The 12,348-nt window shown below is 42.0% G+C and overlaps 1 protein-coding gene and 1 non-coding gene across 2 annotated transcripts in view; one reads left to right on the top strand and one right to left on the bottom strand.

Annotated features, from left to right (window-relative positions):
- Nucleotides 1-941: 941 nt before the first annotated feature.
- On the bottom strand, nucleotides 942-1,048 carry LOC111724728. The gene has a single exon (XR_002772969.1). It is a non-coding gene; the product is annotated as a U6 spliceosomal RNA (small nuclear RNA).
- Nucleotides 1,049-4,701: 3,653 nt separating this feature from the next.
- SLC23A2 (solute carrier family 23 member 2) overlaps nucleotides 4,702-12,348 on the top strand; it is a 138,415-nt gene continuing 130,768 nt past the window's right edge. The window contains exon 1 of the mRNA XM_003788033.3: nucleotides 4,702-4,798. The gene's annotated coding sequence lies outside the window, so the exon portion shown is untranslated. The remainder of the gene's footprint in view (nucleotides 4,799-12,348) is intronic.

Below are 12,348 nucleotides of genomic sequence, written 5' to 3' on the forward strand. Positions count from 1 at the left end.
TCCTGGGCTCAAGCGAGTCTCCTGCCTCAGCCTCCCAAGTAGCTGGGACTACAGGCACCCGCCACAATGCCCGGTCATTTTTTGGTTGCAGCCATCGTTGTTTGGCGAGCCCAGGCTGGGGATTCGAACCTGCCACCTTAGGTGTATGTGGCTGGCGCCTTAGCCGCTTGAGCCACAGGCGCCGAGCCTTTATTCTCAATTTTTATTGGAATGCAGTATTGTATATAATCTTTAATGGTAAAGAGTGTTCTAATTACCATATCTCATCGTTTTTTTTTTTTTTTTTGAGACAGAGCCTTAAACTGTCGCCCAGGGTGGAGTGCTGTGGCATTACAGCTTACAGCAACCTCCAACACCTGGGCTCAAGTGATTCTCCTGCCTCTGCCTCCCAAGTAGCTGGGACTACAGGCGCCCACCACAACGCCCGGCTCTTTTTTGGTTGCAGCCCTCATTGTTGTTTGGCGGGCCTGGACTGTTATTTGAACCCACCCCCTCAGGTGTATTTGGCTGACACCTTAGCTGCTTGAGCCACAGGCACTGAGCCACAGTGTTTTTTAAATGAACAGAGCTCCTTACCATGACATTGGCCCTGGCATCTTCACAGATATTCTTGGTAGAATCTGTCCTTACTATTCTGGTAATTCTCTAAATAAGTTTCATTTCCCTGCTGATTTGAAGATGACCTCAAATTTCTTACCACAAGGAATTACATGAGTTATATATCTTTCCTCCGCTTTGCCCCAAAGGCTTCTATTTTTTAACTCAGGCTAAGGCTATCTATTGAGCTGCTTGCGTCTTTTGCGTCAGAGATTCTGACCCGCAGAGTCAGAATGATAATCTCTCAGAGAAGTTTTATCGTGGGCTCTTACTATTCTTCCTTTATTATTTCATCCATGAAGATAAACTCATCATGTGAGCACTATTTTGCTCTTTTCTCCTCTCATTCCTTCAGCTAAATCACGAATTTGCTTGTCATCCTTGGGCAGGGGCCATGCTAAGAATCTCTGTATCAATCCAGTTTTAGTGTATGTGCTGCTGACATGAGCATTTCTCCAGCTAAAGCACCTGGCTGCTGGTGGGCTTCTCCTTTGTGCACCTGCTTTTTGGCACCGGTGTGAGTTTGAGCCCTGCATTTCCAGGCTGCCCATACTGCAGCTCATCTGTGTACCCTCCCTCCTCAGCTCCCAGTGGGGTCTGCTGTAGGTTCTACCAGCAGGAGCCTGGGATTTAGTGGGAGTAGGAAGCTCCTCAGCCCTTCTCAGGGCCTCAGAAGCCCTATGAGATGGATGGGGTAGGGAATTCTGATCATTACTTGACCTGATCCATCAAAGTAGATGTGGGGTCAAGTTTACTTTTTTTGATCTCTTAGTTCAATACTTAGGATGATGTTTCAAAGTGACTTCAGCTTTATTTCAATTTGTTTTTGACTCCAGGATCTCACATTCAATGTTTTATTTTTTGAATTGGTATCTGTCAGCTCCCAAAATATATTTTTCAGACCTTTTGTGTTGACTGACCCACTTTTCATCTTTCTCTATACGTGCGCATAAACTCATTAGTGTGTTTGTGTGTGTATCTCAAACAAGTTTCACACCACATAACCTTTTCGTTTGTGGAGAACAGTGTCTTATTCTGTTACCCTGGCTGGAATGCAGTGGCGTAATCTTGGCTCACCGTAACCTTGAACTCCTGGGTTGAAGTTCCTCTTGCCTCAATCTCCTGCGTAGCTGGGACTGCGCTTACATGCTATCACACCTGGTTCATTTTTGTTTTTTAGGAATGGGTTCTCCCTAGTTATCCGGGCTGGTCCTGAACTCCTGGCCTCAAGTGATCCTCTTGTCTAGGCCTCCCAAAGTGCCAGGATTGCCACCTTATCTGACTGGTTTGCAGGGGTTTTGATTTGTATTTCTCCGTTGATTAATGATGTTGAACACCTTTTCATATGCTTATTGACCATTTGTATGCCATCTTTGGAACAATTTCCATTCTTTTGCCCATTTTAATTGGGTTTTTTTTTTACTGTTCAGTTACAAAAGTTCCTAATATTGGCTCGGTGCCTATAGCATAGTGGTTATGGCACCAGCCACATACACTGAAGCTGGAGGGTTTGAACTCGACCCAGGCCAGCTAAACAGCAATGACAACTGCAACAAAAAATAGCTGGGCGTTGTGGCTGGTACCTGTAGTCCCAGCTACTTGGGAGGCTGAGGCAAGAGAATTGCTTAACCAAGAGTTGGAGGTTGCTGTGAGCTGTGACGTTCAGGTACTCTACTGAGGGTGACATAGTCAGACTCTGTCTCAAAAAAAAAAGTTCCTAATATTTTCTCCTAATATGTCTCTCATCTAATATGCAATTTGCAAATATTTTCTTTTATTCTGTGGGTTGTCTTTTTTTTTTTTTTTTTTTTGAGACGGAGTCTCAAGCTATTACTCTGAGTAGAGTGATCTGGTGTCATAACTGACAGCAACCTCCAACTCTTGGGCTCAAGTGATTCTCTTGCCTCAGTTTTTCTATTTGTTAGGGGAGATGGGGTCTCTCTTTTTGTTAAGACTGGTCTCCAACTTGTGAGTTCAAGCTATCCACCTGCCTTGGCCTCCTAGAGTACTAGGATTATAGGAGTGAGGCATTGTGCCTGGCTTTTTTTTTTTTTTGAGACAGTCTCACTTTGTTACCCTTGGTAGAGTGCCCTCGATAGAGTGCTATAGTGTCATAGCTCACTTCAACCCTAGACTCTCTTGGGCTCAAGTGATTCTCTTGCTTCAGCCTCCAAGTTGCTGGGACTATAGGCACCTGCCACAATGCTCAGCTATTTTTTAGAAATGGGGTTTGGCACTTGCTCAGGCTGGTCTTGAACCTGTGAGCTCAGGCATTCTACCTGCCTTGGCCTCCCAAGTGCTGGGGTTACAGGCGTCAGCCACTGTGCCTGGCTTCTTCTAAGAGTTTTATAGATTTAGCTCTTAGACTTGGGTCTGTGGTCCATTTTGAGTTAATTTTTATATATGTTGTGAAATAGGAGTCCAACTTTATTCTTTTACATGTAGACTTCAGTTGTCTCAGCACCATTTCTTGAAAAGACTGCAGTTACTGTTACTGAATTGTCATAACACTCCTGTTGAAAATTATATTTATTTCTGGATTCTCAGTTGTATTCATCTATACGGATATGTCTTTCCCTATACCAGTATATATGTATGTCCTTATACACATCGTTTTAATTACTTTAGCTTTTATATTAAGTTTGCAATTGGGAAAGCTGAGTCTTTTAATTTTGTTTTTTAAGATTGTTTTGGCTATTCTGGGCCCTTTGTATGTCTATATGAATTGTAAGATTGGTTTGTTGGTTTTTCCTGAAAGGTGGATGGGATTTTGATAGTGACTGCACTGAGTCTGTAGATCAGTTTGTGTAGTATTGCCAAGAGTTACATTTTTTATTTTTATTTTTTTTTTTTTGAGACACAGTCTCACTATGTTGCCCTTGGTAGAGTGCAGTGGTGTCCCAGCTCACAGCAACCTCAAACTCTTGGGCTTAAGTGATTCTCTTGCCTCAACTTCCCAAGTAGCTGGGACTACAAGGCACCCACCACAATGCCCGGCTATTTTTTTGTTGTGGTTGTGATTGTTGTTTTAGCTGGCCTGGGCTGGGTTTGAACCCACATTGGTGTGTGTGGCAGGCACCCTACCCACTGAGCTATGGGCTCTGCTGAGTTACATATTTTTAACCGAAAAATTTCATGTGGCAATTTTTTTTTTTTTTTGAGACAGTCTCGCTTTATGCCATGGGTAGGGTGGCATGACATTTGCCTATCTCACAGCAGCCTCGAACTCTTGGGCTTAAGTGATCCTCGTGCCTCAGCTTCCTGAGTTCAGTTGGGACTACAGAAGCCCACTATAATGCCTAGCTAGTTTTTCTATTCTTGGTAGAGATGGGGTCTTGCCCAGACTGGTCTGAAACTTCTTAGCTCCGTAAATCCTCTAGCCTCGGCCTCCCAGAGTGCTAGGATTATAGGTGTGTGCCTGGCCATGAGGCAATATTTATCTGCACTAGGAGCAGTGCTTTCTGATACTCAACTCTAGTGTAGTCTATTCCATTCCTTTGTTTTAAATTAAAAAATACAGCCAGAGCAAGAGTGAAACCCCATCTCTAAAAAATAGCCAGGTACTGTGGCAGGTGCTTGTAGTTCAGCAGTTCTCACCCGGTGGATCGAGACCCACAGGAACTGTATTAAAGGGCTTAAAGGGCTGCAGCATTAGGAAGGTTGAGAATCACTGTTGTGTTCCCAAGTACTTGGGATGCTGAGGCAAAAGGATTGCTTGAGCCTAAGAGTTTGAGGTTGCCGTGAGCTAAGACAACTTGGCATTCTACCCCAGGGTAACACTGAGTGAGACTCTGTCTCAAAAAAAATGGCAGGCCCAAGCCCACTGAATTGATTACTCCCTCTCATAGGTTATTTATTATCTACTGTTTGAAGAATATGCTTCAAATTGGTGGTCCACAGCCTTGATAGCAAATTGGAATCACCTGGGGAACTTTGAAAAGCTACTGATATCTGATCTCATCCCTGAGATGAGAATGCAGTTGATTGGGGGTTGAAATTGGCCTGAGCATTGGTTTTAAAAATCTTCCATGTGATTCCATTGTTGAGGGTTGAGGCTGAGAACCATTGCTGTAAATGAACTAAATCTTAGGTATCTACTGCCTTTTTCCTTTTGTATAGATGACTGACGATCCACTGGGGATGGAAATGGGCATGCTACACCCTGGAGGTGCTCCTGTGTCACTTTGAATGCATTAGAGAGGTCTGTTTGTCTCTTAATATGATCACTGATGTCCGTCTGGGAAATTAAATGACTTTGCTATTGACTTCCCCATGGATGTGCAGAGTTGGTCTGTGTCAGTGTTTTTCAACCTTTTTTATCTTACGGCACACTTGAACCTCTAGTTAAACTTCCATGGCACATTTAAATTATGTTGATTAGGGCAGCACCTGTGGCTCAGTGGGTAGGGCCCCAGCCCTATATTACGAAGGGTGGCGGGTTCAAACCCGGCCCCAGCCACTGCAATGAAAAATAGTCGGGTGTTGTGGCTGGCACCTGTAGTCCCAGCTACTATGGAGGCTGAGGCAGGAGAATCACCTAAGCCCAGGAGTTGGAGGGTTGCTGTGAGCTGTGATAGCACAGCACTCTACTGAGGGCAATAAAGTGAGACTCTTATCTCTTTTTTTTTTTTTTTTTTTTGAGACAGAGCCTCAAGCTGTCGCCCTGGGTAGAGTGCTGTGGCATCGCAGCTCACAGCAACCTCCAACTCCTGGGCTTTAAGCAATTCTCCTGCCTCTGCCTCCCAAGTAGCTGGGACTACAAGTGTCTGCCACAACACCTGGCTATTTTTTGGTTGCAGCCGTCATTGTTGTTTGGCGTGCCTGGGCTGGATTCGAACCCGCCAGCTCAGGTGTATGTGGCTGGTGCCTTAGCCACTTGAGCCACAGGTGCTGAGCCAGAGACTCTGTCTCTTTAACAACAAAAAAATTATGTTGATTTAAAAAAAAAAGTAAAAAAATAAACAGTACATACTTAACTGTGTTTTGTCCACACACAAAAATGTGAAAATAATGTAATGGCCTTAAAAATTTTTTTGAGGCACACCTAGGATTCTCTAAACACTGGTCTATATAGAGAGCAAAGCTAGAGCAGAGCTCCTGGAGAGTGTCAGTTGTTTCTCAGGACTTTTTATGTCTTTTGTCTCTTTGCAGTAGGAAATGGATTGAGGAGAATATACAGGAAATTCATAGCTATTTTAGGAATTGTCATATAGAGGACACTGAAGCTGTTAGAGCTACTATTTCTTCTTTTTTTTTTTAAAGAACTATTGCCATACCTGTAATCCCCAGCACTTGGGTGGCCAAGGCGGGTGGGTTGCCTGAGCTCACAGGTTTAAGACCAGTCTGAGCACGAGGGAGACCTTGTCTCTAAAAATAGCTGGGCATTGTGGCAGGTGCCTGCGGTCCCAGCTACTTGGGAGGATGAGACAAGAGAATCTCTTGAGCCCAAGAGTTTGAGGTTGCTATGACACCACAGCACTCTACCAAGGGTGAGAAAGTGAAACTCTGTGTCAAAAAAAAATGAATAAACTACTATTGAAGTATTTGAAGCTATTGGTTAGAATTGAGATCAAAATTACCAGAAAACTGTTTGGACCTGGCAACCTGTCTTAGATTAAGAAATAGTGGGAATGTGGTAGAACCCTTTCGTATACATTAAATAGCTTGTTTTACTTGTTTTTCTTTTTTTCTAGTTATAGTTGAAAGTAAAATGCACACATATACACATAGAACTATTTGTTTCATAATAGAAATTATATAGGGGCTTTTGAAACCTGTTTTTTACTTAGCAGTATATCTTAGACATGTGACTAAATCATTAAATAGTCCTTTAAAACATGATTTTTAACAGCTCATTTGTGCCGAATGTATGTTTTATTTGATAAATCTTTCTATTGGGTATTTAGCTTTTGAGCCATTATTTTGCTGTGATGGACATAATACAATGGTGAACAGCCTTATTCATAAATTTATGTACATTTTTCTGATTATTTCTTTAGACTACATTTTTGGAAGGGACATCATTTGCATTTCTAAGGCTTTGATGTATAACATAGATGCCAGATTCATCCTGCATTCATTCAAGTTAACACACTGGGAATTACTGCCATATTTAAATTTTTTTTTTTTTCCAATTTGGGTGAGGAATAAATTCCTGTTTATTTTGCCTTTCTTTGGTAACTAGTGAATTTGAACACTATAAGGATTCTTTTGGCCATTTTTATTTTTTTCTTGCTCATTCATTTTCTTTATCAGTTTTTATACTCTTGTATCTTTTTCCCTTGGTGATTTATAGTAGTTCTTTTTATATCAAAAATATTGCCACCTTTTTATATCAGAAATATTACCGGCCGGGTGCAGTGGCTCACTCCTGTAATCCCAGCATTTAGGAGGCCAACGTGGGTGGATTGCCTGAGCTCAAGAGTTTGAGACTAGCCTGAACAAAAACAAGACCCCCGTCTCTAAAATAAATAAATAAATAAACAAATAACTGGGTGTTGTGGTGGGCGCCTGTAGTCCCAGTTACTTGGAGGCTGAGGCAAGAGAATTGCTTGAGCCCAAGAGTTTGAGGTTGCTGTCAACTGTGACAACATGGCACTCTAATGAGGGTGACAAAGTAAGACTCTGTCTTAAAGAAAAGAAAAAAAATTTTACCGTCTACATGTTATGAATGTTTTCCCTATTTTGCATTGTGATTTTATTATATGATGTATTGGATAAATAAGTTTCATTTACGCATCAGTTTTCTTGGCATTTTGTTTTCAAATTAGATATCTCTAATGTTTCAAAGGCAACGTTTTTCTTTTCTTTTTTTTAGAGACAGAGTCTTACTTTATTGCTCTAGGTAGAGTGCTGTAGCTCACAGCAACCTCCAGCTCTTCAGCTTAGGCAATTCTCTTGCCTCAGCCTCCTGAGTAGCTGGGACTGCAGGCGCCTGCCACAACGCTCGGCTATTTTTTTGGTGCAGTTTGGCTGGGGCCGGGTTCAAACCCACCACCCTCAGTATTATATGAGGCTGGTGCCCTACCACTGAGCCACAAGCGCCAACTGGAAACATTTTTCTTACAGATGAATAAAAAATCTATGAGAACAGGGCGGTGGCTGTGGCTCAGTGGGTCGGGCGCCATATACCAAGTGTGGCAGGCTCGGCATTGTGGCAGGTGCCTGTAGTCCCAGCTACTCAGGAGGCTGAGGCAAGAGAATTGCCTAAGCCCAGGAATTGGAGGTTGCTGTGAGCTGTCTACTGAGAGCAATAAAGTGAGACTTTGTCTCTTAAAAAATAAAAATTAAAAAAGTCTATGAGAACATGATTTTGTTTAAAATATGATACTTTTTAGATTTCAATTTTTTTGTCTACTAAAGTACATGTATGCTTGGCATGATCACCTGTCACCTTGCATTTAAAAACAAGTTAGAATTTTGAAGATTTTTATCATCATTGACCCCCTCCCCCCAAATGCGGACTTTAAGTGGAATGGCCTGGATGTGGGGTGCTCCTATTCCAAATAGTCAGAAAGCAATGCTAGGTATCATGGGCTTTTTGCTCCAGTACTTCTGGTGTTCAGTCTCTTTGGACACATATTATATCTTTTGGATGTTCTTTTGCCTTAATTCCTTGTTTTGTTCCATTAGTAATTAAAAAGTAAAATATGAGACTTTCATCATACTTTAGGTAATAGCCTTAAATGACTCTAATTTTAGGCTTTTTATTTAAAAGTGGGCTTCTCTTTGTGTTTTGTTCTCTGGAAACACTTGTCCTAACTAGGTTTTAGGGCTTCTTCTCAGTCTTGTTGACTCTTTGAGGTTGTGGAGGGGAACTTCATGTCTGTGTAGCTTCCCAGAGTTGCCTGGCTTGACTCAGCGTGGCGCAGGCACCAAGCGTCCTCTGTACATGTCCTGGCATTTTCCTCCTGACAGTTCTATGAGAAATGAGAGCGATCTGGGTTCTGGCTCTCAGGCTGCCTCCAATGGGGTGTGTGAGTCTCAGTTTTTCTTCTCTGTGCCCTCCACTGCCCACGGAGGGTGGAGCTGCTGGATTTTTAAGCCCTCTGTTCATTCCTTCCCACCTTCCTTTTTTGGGGGGGGGGCAGGGGGGGGAGACAGGGTCTTACTTTGTCACCCTTTATAGAGTGCTGTGGCATTATAGCTCACAGCAACCTCACACTCTTGGGCTCAAGCAGTTCTCTTGCCTCAGCCTTCCAGGTAACTGACTGTAGACCCCACCCAATGCCTGGCTATTTTTAGAGATGAGGTCTTGCTCTGGCTTAGGCTGGTCTTGAATCTGTGAGTTTAGGCAGTCCACCTACCTCAGCCTCCCAGGTGCTGGGATTACAGGAATGAGCCACTGTGCTGTGCCCCACCTTCATCATTGAGCACCGTCTTTGGGTAGGGTGCTGGGACACAGCACAGAAGCAGCCTGGCCTGCCTGAGACTCAGGCGTGACCATGTTCTGAGTTCAGAATTTAGATCTTCAGGCTCAGCACCTGTAGCTTAGCAGCCAGGGTGCCTGTCACCGGCCACATGCCCTCGGGCCTGGTGGATTCCAACCCAGCCCCGGACTGCCAAACAATAATGACAACAAAAACAATAACCAAAAAAAAGAAAAAAAAAAGAATTTAGACCTTCAGTAATTTTACACCTGTTAATGTAATTGTGATCACTTGTAGACATTTAAGAGATCTTAGAAAGTTTTGGAGCTAGTGTCTGTAAAATAGGCTTTTCAGCTTAGTTGAAGGTCTACAGTCTTATTCACATACAAAGACACAGTTTAACAAGAGAAAAATAGAGCCATTTGTTTTAGCGGAGTTTCACTTACTACCACCCACCCATACTTGCCATTGGACTGCATTTTTAACTTTGTTATTTAGTCAAGAATATAAATCGGAGCATTATTCTTAGATCTTCATGTAATTAGGAGGACGGACAATGCTCTTGCTTTTTGTGAATTGAGACTTTATTATCCCATTTATTGTATCTTTAATTTTTAAACATTTAAAAGATTTTTACATTTTTTTTTTTTTTGGTCTTCCAGTTTATTCAGTTGATTACACAATCATTCCAGCATGTCTTTTGCATGGAAAGCTGATTCATTTTTGTGTTCATAATAATTTGAGCACTTAATTAGAAATGTTTTAAAATTTCATTGAATTTATTTATTTATTTATTTTTGAGACAGAGCCTTAAGCTGTTGCCCCCTGGGTGGAGTGCAGTGGCATCACAGCTCACAGCAACCTCCAACTCCTGGGCTCAAGCCAGTCTCTTGCCTCTGCCTCCCAAGTAGCTGGGACCACAGGCGCCCGCCACAACACCCGGCTATTTTTTGGTTGCAGCCGTCATTGTTGTTTGGTGGGCCCGGGCTGGATTTGAACCCACCAGCTCAGGTGTATGTGGCTGGCACCTTAGCCGCTTGAGCCATAGGTGCTCAGCCAATTTCATTAAATTTAGAGGGTACAAGTGTTTTTGTTTGTTACAGGGATTTATTAATGCTGAAGTGAGGGCTTTTAGTGTACCATTTTCCAGACTAGTGAACATTGTACCCAGAGGTAGTTTTGTATCCGTTGCACTCGTAGTCTCACCCTTTTTAGTTCTCTGTATCTGTTACACGACTTTATGACTGTATATACCTTCATTTGCCTCCAACTTACAGGTGAGAACATGTGGTTATTTATGTTTTAGAGACAGGGTTGCCCAATGTGGTCTGCAGTGGTATGGTCATAGTTCACTGCAGCCTGGAACCCCTGGGCTTGATTCTCCTTCCTCGGTCTCCTGAGTAGCGGGGACTATAGGTGTCTGGGACCGTGCCGCCACCTAACTTTCTTCATATCTTATATAGACAGGGGTCTTACCATGTTGACTAGGTTGCTCTCTAACTCCTGGTCTCAAGTGACCCTCCCATCTCTCAGCCTTGTAAAGTGCTGCGATTAAAGGCATGAGCCACCATGCCTGGCTCCATTTATAATAGGGAATTAAATATGTTAAATGAAGAAAAGGTTATCTGTAATTTTTTTTTTTTTTTTTTTGAGACAGAGTCTCACTTTGTCACCCTCTGTTGAGTGTGGTAGAGTCATAGCTCACAGCAACCTTAAACTCTTGGGCTCAAATGATTTCTCTTGCCTCAGCCTCCCAAGTAGCTGGGACAATAGGCACCCACCACAAGGTCCAGCTATGTTGTTGTTGTTTGTTTGTTTAGCAGGCCCAGGCCAGGTTCGAACATATCAGCTTTGGGGTACGTGGCTGGCGTCCTAACCACTAAGCTACAGACACCGAGCCAGAATACAGTTCCATTCATCTAGTTAATTTTCCCACAACAGTGATTTTGTTGGATATGCATTTTTAAAAGTATGAGTGTTAAACAGTTTACAGTGATTTTGACCAAAATCTCGCTGAATATGATGATAACTATTTCTTTGATTTTTGGTAGGGGAGGGCTTTCTAGCATGAAAGTGATAGAAGAAATCACAAAAAGATGCTAGGTAGGACTTCAGAGAGATTTTAAAAACATCCTTTTATTTCAAGTGGTGTAAACAATGGAAAAAGCAGTCTTTTGTTTTTTCAGGGGAAAATGTTTGCAATAAACAAAGGGTCGTGGGTGGTGCCTATGGCTCAAATGGGTAGGGCGTCGGTCCCATATGCGGGAGGTGGTAGGTTCAAACCTATCTCTGGCCAAAAGAAACTGCAAAAATAAAAAAATAAATAAATAAACAAAGGGTTGATGTTCTGAACTTATTAGGAACTCTTGCAAATGAATAAGAAAAACCAGACACCTCCTGAAAAAAATTGAGTAAAAGACACAGTTCATAAAAGAACTATAGACACATGGATCAAAGTAAACAAGCTGGAAACCAGATGTCATTCTTCACATGTTTTAGTTGCACAAGTTAAAAGTCTAGGAACGGCAAGTGAAGTTAACACATTGAAGTTTTGTTTCCTTGAGCTTTGTCAGTTTTCCCAGAAGGAATTGAGAAACTTTGCCATTTCCCATTTCTACCAGGAGTGTTGGGAAATTATCAGCCCATGAATTTGTCTGAATCTAGCATCTTATTTTGAGGAGAATTCATTACTTTTGTAATTTTCTTTATTTATTTATGTTAATTTATTCAAGTTTTCAAAGAATAGTATACCTAAAAACAATTGGCCATGTCATCAAGAGTTTCAAGTACTTGGTGGCTCAAAGGAGTAGGGCACTGGCCCCATATACTGGAGGTGGCAGGTTCAAACCCAGCCCTGGCCAAAAACTGCCAAAAAAAAAAAAAAAAGTTTCAAGTACATACACGTGCTTCTTTTCTAAGTCCTTTAAATAAAGGAAGTAAAAGCTTGTGGAGGGGATGGTGTTTTGTGTTGGTCCCATTTTCAGAACCATTTGTCGGATTCAGGAAACATCTTTTTAATTTGCATTGAAGAGAGTTTTATTTTTTAAATCAGGAGACGTTTTTAGCAGCCTTTTTGGCATTTGTTGAATTGATAGAATGATTTGACAGCTGCTCAGAGATCCTGGTCTCTGTGTGCGTGCGTGCGTGCGTGCGTGTGTGTGTGTGTGTGTATATAATAGTGGCCCTCGGGTTCTGTCTTGCTTTTGAAGAGGTAACATCCTTTTTTGAGGAAGTGATGGTAAGTGTCAATGGTTGATATTAAATAACGTGGTAAAATACAGATGACAGTTTTGTGTTATTTCTTCCCAAACTTTTTGGTGAATTTTTTTTCTATGTGAAATCTAAGTCTGAAATCTACATCTCATAGTCCTTACTTTTGTTT

This window comes from Otolemur garnettii, unplaced genomic scaffold (genome assembly GCF_000181295.1).
Source record: "Otolemur garnettii isolate 467f Iridium unplaced genomic scaffold, OtoGar3 scaffold00025, whole genome shotgun sequence".
NCBI classification, from domain to species: Eukaryota; Metazoa; Chordata; class Mammalia; order Primates; family Galagidae; genus Otolemur; species Otolemur garnettii.